This window comes from Heteronotia binoei, chromosome 2 (genome assembly GCF_032191835.1).
Source record: "Heteronotia binoei isolate CCM8104 ecotype False Entrance Well chromosome 2, APGP_CSIRO_Hbin_v1, whole genome shotgun sequence".
Lineage (NCBI taxonomy): Eukaryota > Metazoa > Chordata > Lepidosauria > Squamata > Gekkonidae > Heteronotia > Heteronotia binoei.
In genome coordinates, this window is record NC_083224.1 from 124,198,582 (window position 1) to 124,214,105 (window position 15,524).

The following is a 15,524-nucleotide window of genomic DNA, read 5'->3' on the forward strand; positions in this document are numbered from 1 at the left end:
AAACTGCCTCAAGGGCTGTTTTGTGCTGGGAGATGCAGGTTGTACATTGTTTAAATAAATAAACATTCAAGGACTTTTCTGAATATGACAGTACAAAAATAATGTGCATTACATTTTTTTCAAGGTTAACTTTATAAAGCAGGTACACATGATGTACTTGTGGGATCCTTACTGCTTCTAAATTTTCCATCCCCATCTGAAATGGTATAATAACTTACTAGTATTGAATCAGGCCACTCGTATTATTCTTGTGTCTTGGAAAACTTCCCAAATATCTAAGGATTTTTGTGCTCACAGCATCATATTAATTAGTGTTTATCCTGTTATTATCTATAATAATAATTCCCCTATGGTGGTGGCCAAATGGAGTTCTCCCATTGGCTTATGGGTGCATTCCATGCACTCAACAAATAATCGGTCCATCATGGCTCACTCTGACCTCCCATTGGCTGACTCCCCTGTCCCCGCCTACTGCAGGCCCAGAAATGTTGAACAAACCACCAAAATGGTCTTAACTTACAGACAGATCTTCAACTCTTCTCTGTCAACTGGTCTCACGAAAGGTGTTACCAGCAACAGACCTGCCACCCCATCAACAGCCCACACAGATGGCCTTCCAGCACACACAGCCTCCAAAGGCCACAGAAATAGCCAGGTAACCACAGCCACCATAATGCAACTAGGTGGCAAGGATTAGCCCTGCTGGGAACATTTCCTCACAGGCCATGGCTCTTTCCTCTCACTCCCTCCTCCCCTCAGCCTTGCCCTTAGCCAAAGGCTGTTGCTAGGCAACCAACTTCTGTCAGTAAAGGGAGAGGTCTCAGGTAAATAGAATGGCATACAGTCCACCCTACAAAGCAGTTATTTTCTCCAGGATGGGGAGAGAGATCTGTTGTCTGGAGTTCAGTTGTGATTCCAGGAGATCTTCAGGCTCCATCTGGAGGTTGGCTACCTTAGGCTTGGCAGCACCCTGTGGGTGACTTGATCCCACCTGACTGGCTTGACATATTTAGGCCTGGCTGCTTGCTCCTATTAAGCAGCAGCCACCCTATGATAGCCAGTGTGACTTAACAACTCCAGGTTGAAAAATTCCTAGAGCTTTGAGGGGTGGAGCCTGAAGAAGGTGGGTTTGAGGAGGGTTGGGACTCCAGACAGGAACAACACCGTAGACTCCACCCTCCAAATCAGCCATTTCCTCCTGGGGAACCGCTGTTGTCAATCTGCAGGTGAAAGCTGAAGACCACTTAGAATTACAGCTGCTTTCCAGATGGCAGAGATCAGCTCCCCTGGAGGTGTGGGTGGGGAAGTGAATGCCTTCACTTGGGTGGGTGGGAAGACAGCAAAGCTGGGGGGAGGCACTTTCCCAGAGCCTCTTTCTAGAGCCCATTGTATTTTCCTTCACAATGGGCCTTATACCTAGTCTATTATAACTCCTGAACCATTGTCTCAAGCGCTATCACTAAGCGAGTTGCATCTTTCATTTTTATTTACACATTTGGTCCCTCTTTCTGGTATATAAGACTTCACAAATCTTGTTTTTTTTGTTTTTTGTTTGCCACCTGCTCCAGATAGAATCTGAAGTGTTTGCAATTGCTTCTTGTTTTGTATAGATCTGTAGATTTTGTTTAAGGGTGTACATCCTCTTTTATCACACATTTTGAACAGCCCTAGGCCATGATGCTGGATTTCTCTGTCCAGTCCCATGTTTTTGGCCATTAGCAGTTTTCTCATGATACTATCACACTGGGTGAAGGAGTTGGGAGACATGTTTTGTCTTGATATATCTGGGGTATGCCTTTCCCCATGAAACCATAAAACTTTGTTTTATTTCCAAAGGTACATTATCCTGATTGAAGAGTAATATATACTCTGGACTAGTGCCCTCCTATGTAAAGTAGAAAAGTCAGAAAGTAATTCCACTCTGCCGCTATCATCTCGGCTATTCCAGATGTAGGAACAATGTAAGAAGCTGCCTTTGCATGTGTATTTTGCAGGGTTACAAATGGATATTTGTTTATATTCCTGCAAACCTTTTCCCAGAACTTCACATCAACAATGAATGACTGTAAGGTGGGACAGTAGCTTGCATCATCTTGTGGTATTCTGACAATTACTCTGGGGCAACTTTCTAGGAAGAACTTCAGCAGCTCTGCAGACAAATCACAAAGCGGATGAATTCTAGGAATAAAAGTACCAGTATTCCAGTAGGCCCAAATGAACTTTTGACATGCTCAGAAGCATTGTAACTTTGCGAGCGTTTGCATGAACAAAGCTGGGTGGCGACAAATGCTGGAGAATGTCAAACTGCGCTTAAGTGTCAGGTGTAGGGGGGTGGGCAGGAGTTGCTTGCAATTGCCCGGATTCCGGGCCTTTGGTACCCGGTTGTGCCTCCAAATCACGGGATAGTCTCGGAGTCGGCACTAAGCGACTCCAGAGCCACGTGATGCTCACTCCAGCCTTTGGTCGGCTGCCTGAGTCCCCAGCACAGCTGCAGCCGCACAGGTAGGCAGAGCGAGAGGTGCTGCACTTCTCGCCTGCTTTGCCTGGCCGCTGTCGCTTGCCAGCCCGGCTGAAGGCTCTCTGCGGACCGCGGCGACGCCGAGGAAGGCCGAAGAGTGGGCGAAGGAGTAATGGCTCCCCGGCCAGCCGGCTGACAACATGGGGATTGAGGGGAAAGGACTGGTCACGGAGTAGCTGCAGCCGGAGGAGGGGTCATTTCCCTCTTCCCCCCTTTTCCATCCGCACCGTGAAAAGAGCAACCAGGAGGCCAAGTGATTACCACAGCCAAGGTACGTCTCCTCCTCGGCTCATTTCGGCCTGCAGGCTTGAGTCCCGGCCGCTTGGTTGGCGCAGCTCTTTTGACAGAGATCGCTTTGGGGAGCGGAAGCGTTCGGAGGTACGTGTACGCCGGGCACAGGAGCTCTGGCTGGCTGACAGGACCTTCTTTTGGCTGGGTGGGCGGGTCGCTTTTCGCTAACTTTGTAGCTAATTTTCAGGATGATCCCCCAGCCCAGGTTGAAGTTGTCCGCCTGCAGAAGCGCATAAGTGGAGAGAAACTCGAGTTGGTCGTGGTGGCTGCATGATGGGACGGGAGTTGTGCGTGTGTGTGAAAAAGAGAGCGAGCGAAAGAGAGAGCGCGCGCGCGCAGGAGTGATCTAGTTGCCTCCACCACACACAGAGAAACGTCCCCGTCATTCCCATCTATCAAACGGAACGTGCTGTGGTTTAGGACAGTCACCAAGAAGAACTCGCTCCCAGGGACATTGGCGCTTGCAAGTATAATCGAGGTAGCTCTTCCCTAAATTATGTTTTAAATCTCTTCATTGTGCGTTGGATAAATTCCTTTTGTTGTTTTGAGAGAGTGGATATGTTTCTTTCACGTGTTTCATAGCGTGGGCAACTGAAATGACTCCTTATGTAAAAAGTTTGAGGGTAATGAAGGCAAAGTGAATGATGGAGAAATAAATTGGAGGAGATTCTGCGGCAACCAGCATTCGCAGGTGTCTCTCTTTTGCTCTTGTGCGAATATCATTAGAGCTATAATCCAGGACCCTCCTAACCTAGCTAGTGATGTGGAATTTATGGCATTTTTAACACATGTGGCTTGATTTATGTTACCATTTCTTGTATTTATAACGCTGATGGAAGACCTATGCGGGCTATTCACTTGTCTGCCTGTCTCTTTCTGTCTAACATTAAACCACCTTTCATCTAATGGAGATTATTAGGAAGGGGGTTGAAAAATGAGACAGCCAGTATTGCAGTCCTATTAGTCTGTCTCATTTAGAGTACAGTGTACAGTTCTAGTTGCCATATCTAAAAATGATATTGTAGAGCTGGGAAAAAATGCAGAAAAGGAAGCAGCTTTCTTATGAGGTAAGGCTGAAAAAAGGCTGAGACTTTTCAGTTTAGAAAAAAGGCAACTAAAGGGAGGTGCCTGGGATGAAAAAAAGTTGATAAGACATATTTACCCCTATCCCATAATATTAGAACTCAGGGCACCCAATGAAATAGATTCTGGAGTGACAAAAGGAAGTGCTTCTTTATTTATTGAGTAATTGAACTGTGGAATTCATTGCCATAATGAATAGTGCAAACATTTCTTTAGACTCTCTCTCTCTCTCTCTCTCTCTCTCTCTCGGCTTGACTTCGCGAACGAAGATTTAAGAAGGGTGACTAATTCATGGAAGATAGGTCATTAGCTACCTGCCATAGTGACTAAAGAGAACCTCCATGGTCAGAAGCAGTTGCCCTCTGGGACAACTGGCTGGCCATTGCATAAAACAGGAGCTGGACTAGATGCTGGACTAAATCCTTTTAGAATTTCTTGGTACCCCATAGGAGAGTTTGATCCAGTAGGCTGGACATAGAATGATTTGCCCATCTGTGTCTCAGCTTCATGGACAGGTATTATTTGAACCCAAGAACTGCTTGACCAAGTCCACATTGGCTTTGACTACAATGTACATACAATACCTTTTTGTTGCATAAAATTAACAGTATTCACATGAAGGCACAAAGCGTGTGTGAAAGATGTTGTACATAACTTTGTGCCATGTGTGGTAGTGTTCTTAAACTGTTTTATCTTAATTAAGCAAGTACATGAGTTCAAATGATTTATGGATTGTATATTATGTTTTCTGTTTGTAAGTGAAGTATACCTCGAATGGCTCTCACTAACTTAGGTGGTTGAATAGTTTTTAAAGAGAGATTTTATGTGTTTATATACAACTCAATACGTTTCACTTGAGCTACTGTATGAGAATGGTTTCCTTTACTCCTGTGCCCTTTTCTACATAGAACCTGGTATAATAAAAGTGCCTTTCTTTTTTTGCCTTTATGAGTGGTCTAACAGCATCTCAAAGGTCTCAATTTTTATTAGGAAAAATGGAGTGTGGGGAAAGCTTCTCCCCCCCCCCCCCCACTCCCCAGAATCCTTGACACAGATAGGGCCTCTTTGCTGCTTTTTAACCATAGTAAATAAATTGGTAAAATGCAGTTTGAACTTCATAGGCTTCTAGCTTATTTCTGCATGATCCACAAATCTGTGTTCCTCTCCATCTCATTAGCTCTCACTATAGTTGGATCATTTAGTCAGTTCCAGTTCACAGAGCAGCAAAATTTGAAGACAGAATTAAACTTTCTGTCTCCATATTGAGTCACAGTTCTGGGTTTGCCTCCTTCCAATGAAGAGGCATAGCAGGATAAGAGTAACTCATGCAGAAACCCAAGCATATGGGCTTCTTACTCTTTCACACTCTAAAATATACAAAGTTTATAGGCAACTATGTTCATTAAGTTCCCCAAACAGTACCTAATCAATTTGGCTAAATGTTTATAATAAGATCAGTCAATATATGTTCATTAGTAAAAGTAGGAAAGATTAATCAATATTTGGCTTACTGTGGTGTTTGTATGGTGCTGACATGCACAAGGTTGCTTTAGCTAAGTGAAATTTGGGTCTTTCTATTCCAGTCTCATCTAGTCAGTCTCTCTAATTTATTTTTGATAGTTTTGTGAAGGAAAAAACAGCAAACCATTTTGGTGCTTGAGGTGAGTACTACAATGTGTGGAAGAAATTTATCAATGAAATATATTTAAACCAGTTGGAATTAGTCCCTGAAACAAGAGGAGTGTTGAACAGTAGTGGGGGGAAAAGTTGGAGTCCAGTAGCACCTTTAAGACCAACAAAGTTTTATTGAAAATGTAAACTTTTGTGTGCTAAAAGCACACTTCGTAAGACAATAGTATGGAATGGAATTAGTAATCCTACATATAGAGAGAGTGGGCAGTGAATAAGTATGCAAAATAATGAAAATGTTTTTAGCAGATTGAAAGAATCACAAGTTGGGGTCTGGTAATTGTCAGTTTGGGTTGACTGGGCAGAAAAAACAGCAAAGACAATAAACATCAGAAGTGGAGATTGATGTCTATGTCTTAATTGTGAAGAGTAATAAATTAGAGTCTGTTGTAAAGTTCCATTGGTCTCCTCTAAAGCATGGGATAAAATAACATTTTTCTGTAGAATGGAGTCTACTCTGTTCAAATACTAATACAAAAATACACTAGTATACAGTGGATGTATAATTCTCAAATATGGGTTGAACTAACAATATCCTTTTTCTAAGAGTAGTTCTGTCCAAGAGATTTCTACTCTATTATATTGCATAATATCACAGATGTTATTGTGGAATACAGTAGATGTATAGTTCTATTTGGTGAGAATCGGTTTAGCATATATAATGAGATAAGAAACCAATATCCAGTTTGGTGTAGTGGTTAAGTGTGCAGACTCTTATCTGGGAGAACCAGGTTTAATTTCCCACTCCTCCACTTGCAGCTGCTGGAATGGCTTTGAGTAAGCCATAGCTCTTGTAGGAGTTGTCCTTGAAAGGGCAGCTTCTGGGAGAGCTCTCTCAGCCCCACCCACCTCACAGGGTGTCTGTTGTGGGGGGAGAAGATATAGAAGATTGTGAGCCACTCTGAGATTCAGAGTGGAGGGCGGGATATAAATCCAATATCATCATCATCATCGCCATCCATCATCATCATCATCCCTGTACAGTTACATAATAACTTGTAATTCAGCAGTTTCCCTTTCCATTCTGTTCTTGAAGTTCCTTTGCAGTAAAACAGCTACTTTGAGGTCACTCATTGAATGTCCTGGAAGGCTGAAGTGTTCTCCTACAGGCAGGGATTTTTTTTTTGAGCAGAAATGCACAGGAACACAGTTCCAGCTGGCTTGGTGTCAAGGTGTGTGGCCTAATATGCAAATGAGTTCCTGCTGATGAAACAATAGTTACATGAGGAGGTGTGGCCTAATATTCAAATGAGTCCCTGCCTACAGGTTTCTCAGTTTTGTAATTCCTTATGTCAGATTTGTGTCCATTTTCCCTTTGGCATAGGGTTTGTCCTGTTTGTCCTATGTACAGTACTGAAGGGCATTGTTGGCATTTTATGACATATGTAATGTTGGAAGATGAGTGAGTGAATGAGCCTGAGATGGCATAGTTAATGCTGTTAGGTCCGGTGATTGTGTTGTCTGGGTGTATGTGGCAACAAATTTGGCATTTGGGTTTATTGAAAGCTCTGGTACCAGTGTCCATGCTCAAATGAGATGTTGTGTTATTGTGGTTGAGGACTGGGAGGTTGTCTGTGTGCAAGAAAAGTTTTGCCCTCCAGTACTTGTGAAAGAGAGCTGTCACTGTCCAATAGTGGTTGCAAGTCACTGATGATACGTTGAACTGTTTTGAGTTGATAGTTGTGTGTGACCATAGCGGTGTTCTATTATTTTCTCTTTTGGGCCTGTCTTGCAACAGGTTTTCTCTGGATATCATTCTGGCTTTGTTAATCTGTTTCCTGACTTCATCAGGTGGATAGTTTAGTTCCAAAAAGGTTTGTTTTAGATCTCTCAGGTGAGAATCTCTGTCAATAGGATTGGAGCAAATGTGGCTATAGCGTTGAGCCTGGCTGTATACAGTGGATCATTTAGTATGCTTGGGATGGTAGCTGGGGGCATGCAGGTATGTGTGTTGGTCAGTAAGTTTCAGATATAAGGTGGTGTCTATGCATCCATTGTGTATTTACAGTAGTGTCAATAAAATGAATTTCTTTCATAGAGTCATTCGCTGTCAGGTTGATGGTACGGTGAAAGTCATTGAATGCCTGATGGAATGTATCCAGGGCTTCTTCACCATGTGTCCAGACAATAAAAATGTCATCAATGTAACACAGGTATAAGAGGGGTACGAGTGGGTAGGAGTCTAGGAAGCATTGCTCCAAGTCAGCCATAAAGATGTTAGCATATTGTGGGGCCATGTGGGTGCAGTTGGCTGTACCATTGATCTGGAGGAACAGTTCATCACCAAATCTGAAGTGGTTATGGGTGAGAACAAAATGGCAAAGTTTGATGGCTAAGTCAGAGGTGTTTCTGTCAGAAATAATATTCCTTAAGGCTTGTCATCTATCTTGGTGTGGGATGTTGGTATACAGAGATTCCACATCCATGGTGGCTAAGATAGTATTCTCTGGAAGGTTGTTCAAAGATTGTGTTTTCCTGAGGAAATCTATGGTATCACGAACATAACTAGGAGCACTGGTGGCATAGGGTCTTAGAGTCCATATATCTGGATACCCTCTTTGGTGATGGTGCCTATCTCTAAGACAATTGGGTGTCTCGGGTTGCCAAGTTTGTGTATTTTGGGTAGAAGATAAAAGGTACCTGGTCAAAGTTCCTGTGATGTGTCTGAAAGGATCTGTTCCTGAATGCTCAGTGGTAATTCCTTTGTAATCTTGTTTAGTTCATTTTTGTATTCCTGTGTGGGGTCTGAGTCCAGTGGGTTGTAAAAAAAAAAGTATTTGAGAGTTGTCTTTGAGCCTTCTGGATGTAATCTGATGTATTCATGATGACAACAGCTCCTCTTTTGTCTTCTTTATTTGTAATATCCATATTGCTCCTGAGACTAGCCTTCCTTTTGGCATGGCTGAAATTCTGCTTTGTATGGTGTTGTTTGTTGATCACATTTGTTTGAACTCCATGGTGAAAGCAATCAATGTAGCGATCCAGTGTGGCATTGTGACCCTCAGAAGGAGTATGTAGAGGGTTTTTTTTTATAGTGTTGTTTTGATGGTATGTGGAGGTGAGTGTCCTGTTGGAAGTGTGGTAAATGTTCTCCAGTGGAATGTGTGATGGTATGTTGTGAAGATGTTGCATGTTTTTCCTTGTTCTGTTCATGTATGTGTTGGAAATAGGTGAAGGCAGCATAAAAAGGTTTCCAGGTCCCCACAGAGCTGAATAATCTGTGTGTATTTGGTGGGGCAGAATGAAACTCCACATGAAAGAACTGACTCCTCTGAAGTATATATGAATTCAGACTGCATCTACTCTGAGGATTCTCCATTTTGTATTCATGCAGAGAATTCTGTAAGAGCCAGTAGCACCTTAAAAACTAACATCATTTGTGGTAGGGTATGAGCTTTTGTGAGTCACTGCTCACTTCAGAGAATTCTGATAATGATTCCTTTGAAAGATTTCTCATTTCAAAAACTGTTTGCCATGAGGATAGAGGGAAGAGACTACTGTTAAAGAAAAATAGTAAAGCCCTCTTTTATTTGTAACACAAAACTACAAATAAAAGACTATACAAAGTGTCTTTTGCAGATTTATGGTCTAGCAGGCAAAGGATACATGGAAGAGGGTCAGTATTTCCACAAAAATGAATTAATTTGATAATACTTGGAGGAGGAAAATTAGTTTTACCAGGAAGAGATTTAAGGCAAAAAGAGGGTGTTAAGAGAGAAAAATCACGAATGATGGCCAAAACCAAGAGATATGGTCAGAGATTCAAATGATAACATCACTAGTTCTGCACATCTAAGGAGGCTTTGGACTTGTGTTAATTACACAGCAGTCCTCTGTACTATATGACAAATCACCTCTGAAGTTTAGTGGCATTTCCAAAGAAACTTGTAATCTGATATGTTGAGGGTCTGTCCCTTAAGAGGGAAAAGTCTGGTGAAGTATACCTAAACTATTGGAGTCAGTTAAAATAGCTCTTTAGATTCTGCCCTTGAACCAGAAGAATTAAGAAAATGAAACAGTAAGATGTAGAGAAGGAAGATAAAGTGGATAAAAATACTGCACACATTTTCATATAGCTAAAAATCCATAAACAAATCCATATTTTTTTGAGGGCCATGATGTTTGCTATATTTAAATGGATGAAAACTAAGGATACATTGAAAAATATTTTACATGAATATAGTTTATCACAATATGTAAGCTCTTTAAAAAGTAAAAATCTATATTCTTTCTTATTCATTGCTTCAGAATGGTAATGTAGTTATGTGAAGATGCAGTAAGATAGTGAAGTTTGTTTTGTTTAATCCCTAAACCAGATAAGGTACTTCTTAAGCAATAAATGAACTGAAAGAGCTTTTTCATAGTTGTTCTTAATTCATGCCAAAATTGAATCTTTACATGTACCACTGGGTTGTATCACTGCGTTGTCCTAAGACGGCTGAGAAATGTCTATGAGAATAGTCAATCAATGCTACTTTTTCAGTCTGTTTAATTACATGAACCATTTTTCAAAGGATTTATCTTTCACAGCCACTTCAGATGATCTGGTATGTTTGTCCAGTACATTTTAATTTTACTGTTCTTCTTCCAAGTATCTACAACAGGGGAACCTTTTTTCTGCCAAGACCATTTGGATATTTATAACATCATTAACGGGCCATACAAAATTATCAACAAAAAACAGTGCTCTGCTGAGGGAGAATGGTTGAGGCTGGGGAAAACAATGCAAATCATTGTTTTTTCTATTTGAAGTCACATGGGGAGAGCCTAATTTGGCACACACACACACACACACATACCCCAGCCTGTTGCCTTAGGCAAATGCCTAGGTCCAGGCATATTAGACCACATCCCCTAATATTAGCATATTAGGTCACACACTCATTAGCATATTAGGCCACACCATCTGGGATAATTGAGTGCAAATTGAACTGGTGGTAGCTGGCTCCACCTCTGCCAGCCCTCCCTTTCTCCCTTCAGCTGCTCCCTACAAACCTTTAAAGGCACCCACATACCCCAGCAGCAGTCCTTCACAATGCCGATGAGAGAGAGAGAGGGGGGGGACTTGGCCCAGCAATCCCCAAGGGCCAGACCAAGTGATCTTGAGGGAGCCTGACATTCTCTACCTCAGTTCTGGCCGGCTTGGCACCAGGGGGTGTGGCCTAAAATGCAAATGAGTTCCTGCTCAGCTTTTTCTACTAAAAGAGCCCTGAAGAAGGCATTATGAGCAAGGTGATTAAATAATTAATTCCAAAATGATTTGAATAACCAAGGGGGAAAGATCCATTAAAACCAGAGATTTTAATCTAATTTCCCATTTTGAAATTCATGTTTTCCAACTATCTTGTGTGTTGCTGTAGCAATGAAAGCACATTTGTTTGAAACTAAACAGAGTCTTTGTACAACCTAGAACAAAATCCAAAATACCTAGTTTCTAATTTACATGCACTGTAGAATAATATATGCTTAAAGGCAACCTGGTACTGGTCAAGTTGTATTTTTTTCCTACATAGTCATTGTTATGACAACTCTCCTAACGTTGCAGCCTCCAGTTGGTGGCTGGAGATCTTCTTGAATTATGACTGATCTCCAGGCAACAGATCAGTTCACTTTGAAAAAGTGGTCAATTTGGAAGGTAGACTCTATGGCATTGTACCTCATTGAAGTCCCTCCCCTTCCCAAACTTCACTGTCCTCAGGCTCTGCCCCTCAAATCTCTAGATATTGCCAAACCCAGAGCTGGCAACTCTAGTGGTAATTGTGCAAACAGATGCAAGTGAAACATCTGGGGAAAATATGTGTTTATTCCAGTCCAAATGGTGCAGTCCTTTCTTATTTTATTCATCTTTCAGAGCCCTCCAACATAGGACAGATATTGTGACATGTTCTTGGTGCTGTAAAACCTTTACATCTAAGGTTTTATTTAATTAGTAAATAAATACCCTATCCATTTGCCCTCAAGGATGACCAAGGCGGATAACAAATCAAACACTTAATAATAAAAACACATCTTAAAAGTCATTAAAACCAAACAAAAAAACAGAATTAAAACAATTAAATCCTAGTTAATCTACATATACTGTACAATAAAATACATGTAACAACTCCCCCTGCAAACAATTAGAACATGGGACGGAAGAAGGGATCACTGAGGGAACACCAAACAAAACAATGTAGTCTTCATCTAGTGGTGGAAGATGGAAACAGAAGGGGACAGGATTTTGGTGCCATGACCAAAAAGGCTGTCTCCTGGGTTGTTAAGCACCTAATGTCAAAAGGGCTTGGAAGATGACCTTAGTGATCAGGTAGGCAGTCCTTTAGGCATGTTGGTCCCAGACCATATAGGGCTTTAAAGGTTAACACCAGCATCTTGAATTGTTCATGGAACTTGGTTGAGAGCCATTGTGAACAGGACAAGACTGCACTGACCCACTCCAGTCAACATCCTGCACCAGTTTAAGTTTCTGAATACTTCTCACACATAAAGCACATTGCAGTAACCTAATCTAGATATAACTAAGGCATTTACCCCAGTGGTCAGATCTTTTGTGTGCAGAGAAAAACCACAGTTTACTTACCAGTCAAAGCTGGTAAAAGGCAGTCCTGGTCACAGCTGCCACTTGCTTAGCCAGCATTAGTCTGGTTCCAAGACCACCCCCAGATTAAGGACCTGTTCCTTTTAAGGGAAGGGCAACTCCATCCAGAATGGGTGACACCTTACATCCCAAGTCAGGTCTTCTGCCCACCAGTAGCATGTCTTGTTGGGATTAAGCTTCAATTTATTAGCCAGCATCCACTCCAAAACTGTCTCCAAGCGTCTATTCAAGGTTTCTGCAGTCGCCCTGAGATCAGCTGGAAGCATGATTTTGCTTTGCTTTTCCCTTCCAGATACGGTTGCCAAGTCCCCTGTGTCCTCTGGTGAGGGACTTTTGCACATGTGATGTCATCACACAAATGACGTCATCACGCAGGAGATGTTGTGCGTAGCTGCTCTAGGCATTTCAGAGTTTTCTCAGAAATGCCTAGAGCAGCTGCACACGACATTGCCACCACAATGACATCACCTGCACGTGATGTCACCACGCCAGCAACATCGGGGGAGGTTCCCCCCCACCGGCCCAATATGGGCTGATGGGTTGGGAACCTCCAGGGCAAGAGAACTCCCGCCTGGCCCAGGGGCTTGGCAGCTCTACTTCCAGAAATTGTTTGTTAGTAGAGGCCAGTGTTACTTGTGATGATACTTGCCCTGTTTCATCCTAGTACTAATTGAAAATGGAAAAATTAAAATATTCTTGTTTTAAATGTCTGTAACAACAGCCATATAGCCATACTTACCTGTTAACAGGTTCCACTGAATATAATGGACTTAGAAATAAGCATGCATAGGTCCAAGTTGCATAAGTGTTCAGAAGATTTGCTATTTTTATAAGATCTTTCATTCATTCAGAACATTTTGTGTAATGTTCTTCTGCATATCAAAGAAAGGCTGAAAAGCAGAAAATACTAACAGCCTAATTCATGAGAGTTTGGAGTGACTCCCAGTTCCCAAAGAAATCAATGGGAGCTGCATATAGTTAGCAGTTATGAAAATCAGGACACATTTCTGCTTTATATATATGCATCATTGGCAGGATTTTATGCTTCAGAGCTGTCTATTTAATATTCAAAAGCAGCTGTGGCATAGTATTTATTTTTAAAAACAAAGTTTGTATTCTAACAGTACTAAGTCCCTGTTTCATTTTAACTAACAGCTGTTGATGTTTTTATTTTATAAGCTTTTTCTAGAGGTAGAAGACAAGTACAGAAGAGCTGGAACTACTGATCAGTTGCAGCTAGGCAATTAGAAAGCAGCTAAGCAGGTCTACTCAGAATTTTATTCAGTGGACTTACTCCCAGGAAGGAGTTTTTGAGGACTATAGACTATTGTTGAAAGGTCCGCTTCCAATTTAATACTGTTTTCTCTCCCAGAGGTAGTTCTGAATGTTGTTTAGTATACTGTGTGAATCAGTACTTCTTCATGCTCTCTTAAAATTACAAATTTAAAGAGACCACACACCATTTCAATGCCTTCCCTCCATTGGAAATAATGAAGGATAGGAGTACCTTATTTGGAGCTCATAGAATTGGACCTCCTGGTCCAATCTTTTTGAAACTTGGGGAGTGCTTTGAAGAGAGGCATCATATGTTATGCTGAAAATTTGGTGCCTCTATCTCAAAACACAGCCCCACACCCCAGAGCCCCAGATCCACAAGGATCAATTTTCTATTATACCCTATGGGAATCGGTCTTCAGAGGGAATAATGGAGTGCCCAGCAGATATTTTCTTCCCCCTCCCTTTCTGATGACCCTGAAGAGGGGGGAGGGCCTCCAAACCAGGGGATCCCCTGCCCCCACCTGGGGATTTGCAACCCTGTTTGTGACAAACCTTGGTTTAAAGCAAATAAAGTAAATTGAAATTGCACAAAAGCTCTTGAACTATAATATCATTGGAGTTCTTGTTTGTTTGTACAGTACTTAAGAAATTGTCTGTTCTGCTGAATTTTCTGAATATTGTAAATGTCTACTTTTGCTGTAATGGTAGCCTGTTTCTTTTTCTTTGATTATAGCATGAAATTAACAGAAATAGGGACATAGCTGCTTTTTCAGTTTGAAGAGAGACACTTTTCACTTAGTTGTATTACATTTAATATTGTGCACATTTTGCAGTTTACCTTTTTCTTTCCGGTTGAATATTATAACAGGAAGATATTTCAAATTTTGCAAATGCCAGATATGCAGACAACATGTTTGGGTATAGTTATGTCCTGTGCCATCCAGGATTCCAAGGGAAATTGTACACATTGTACTTGTAGACCAGTGTGATTAGGCCTCTGTGTATTTTACCTGTTTTCTTTTTCCAGTTGCACAACTGATCCTATAAAATGCTTTCAGTGAACCCATCTCTTTAAATTCTGAAATGGGTTCAGTAAGCAAACAGTGTTCTGGATTTTTTCCCCCTGAATACAAAGAACACACACTCCTTTGGCTTATGTCTTTGCTTTCTGTTGGATTTTTTTTATTTTTTATTTTTTTTTAATATGCCAGTGACAGCATGATTGATGAAATTTTTGTGAAACTCCAGAGAATTGAGACAAACTTTTCTCTTTAAAAGTTTTATTACTTCAAGGAATCTTTCAACAGTATAAAGGGCACATTATTATTTTTTTCAAATATGCCTATTCATACTGAATCTGAAGTGTTCAAAGTGATGAACTGAGGCTACCTCAGATTAACCCTAATTTCTTCATAATGAACTGTAGCTCCCCAGTGCCGGCAGCACTCATGCAGCCCCAGACCATGACATTCCCACCACCATGCTTGACTGTAGGCAAGACCAGGCCTCAGATTCATTAGGAGCTCACAGGAGTACAGCTCCTGAACCTTTCTGAGAGTTCCACCTCCTCCTTCAGAGAGTTCCACCAACTTGTCCATTGAATAGTGTGTGCAGCCGCATAACAATCCCTGGATGAGCTCTGCCACCTATTTTTCTACAAAATGACCCCTGGGCAAGACACACTTGTCTTTGTACTCCTCACCTGGTTGCCACCACACATGCTTGACAACATCTGAACCAAATAAGTTTATCTTGGTCTCATCGGGCCACAGGACATGGTTCCAGAAATCCATGTCCTTAGTCTGCTTGTCTGCAGCAAACAGTTTGTGGGTTTTCTTGTGCCTCATCTTTAGAAGAGGCTTCCTTCTGGGATGACAGCTCTGCAGCCCAATTTGATGCAGCGTGCGGCGTATGGTCTGAGCACTGACAGGCTGACCCCCCACCCTTTCAACCTCTGTAGCAATGTCATGGTCTGGGGCTGCATGAGTGCTGCCAGCACTGGGGAGCTACAGTTCACTGAGGGAACCATGAATGCCAACATGTACTATGACATACTGAAGCAGAGCATGA

General features: G+C 41.7%; 1 protein-coding gene across 1 annotated transcript in view; it reads left to right on the forward strand.

Annotated features, from left to right (window-relative positions):
* Window positions 1-3,177: 3,177 nt before the first annotated feature.
* Window positions 3,178-15,524, forward strand: part of LEPR (leptin receptor) — a 136,782-nt gene continuing 124,435 nt past the window's right edge. Inside the window, exon 1 of the mRNA XM_060231965.1 lies at window positions 3,178-3,287. The gene's annotated coding sequence lies outside the window, so the exon portion shown is untranslated. The remainder of the gene's footprint in view (window positions 3,288-15,524) is intronic.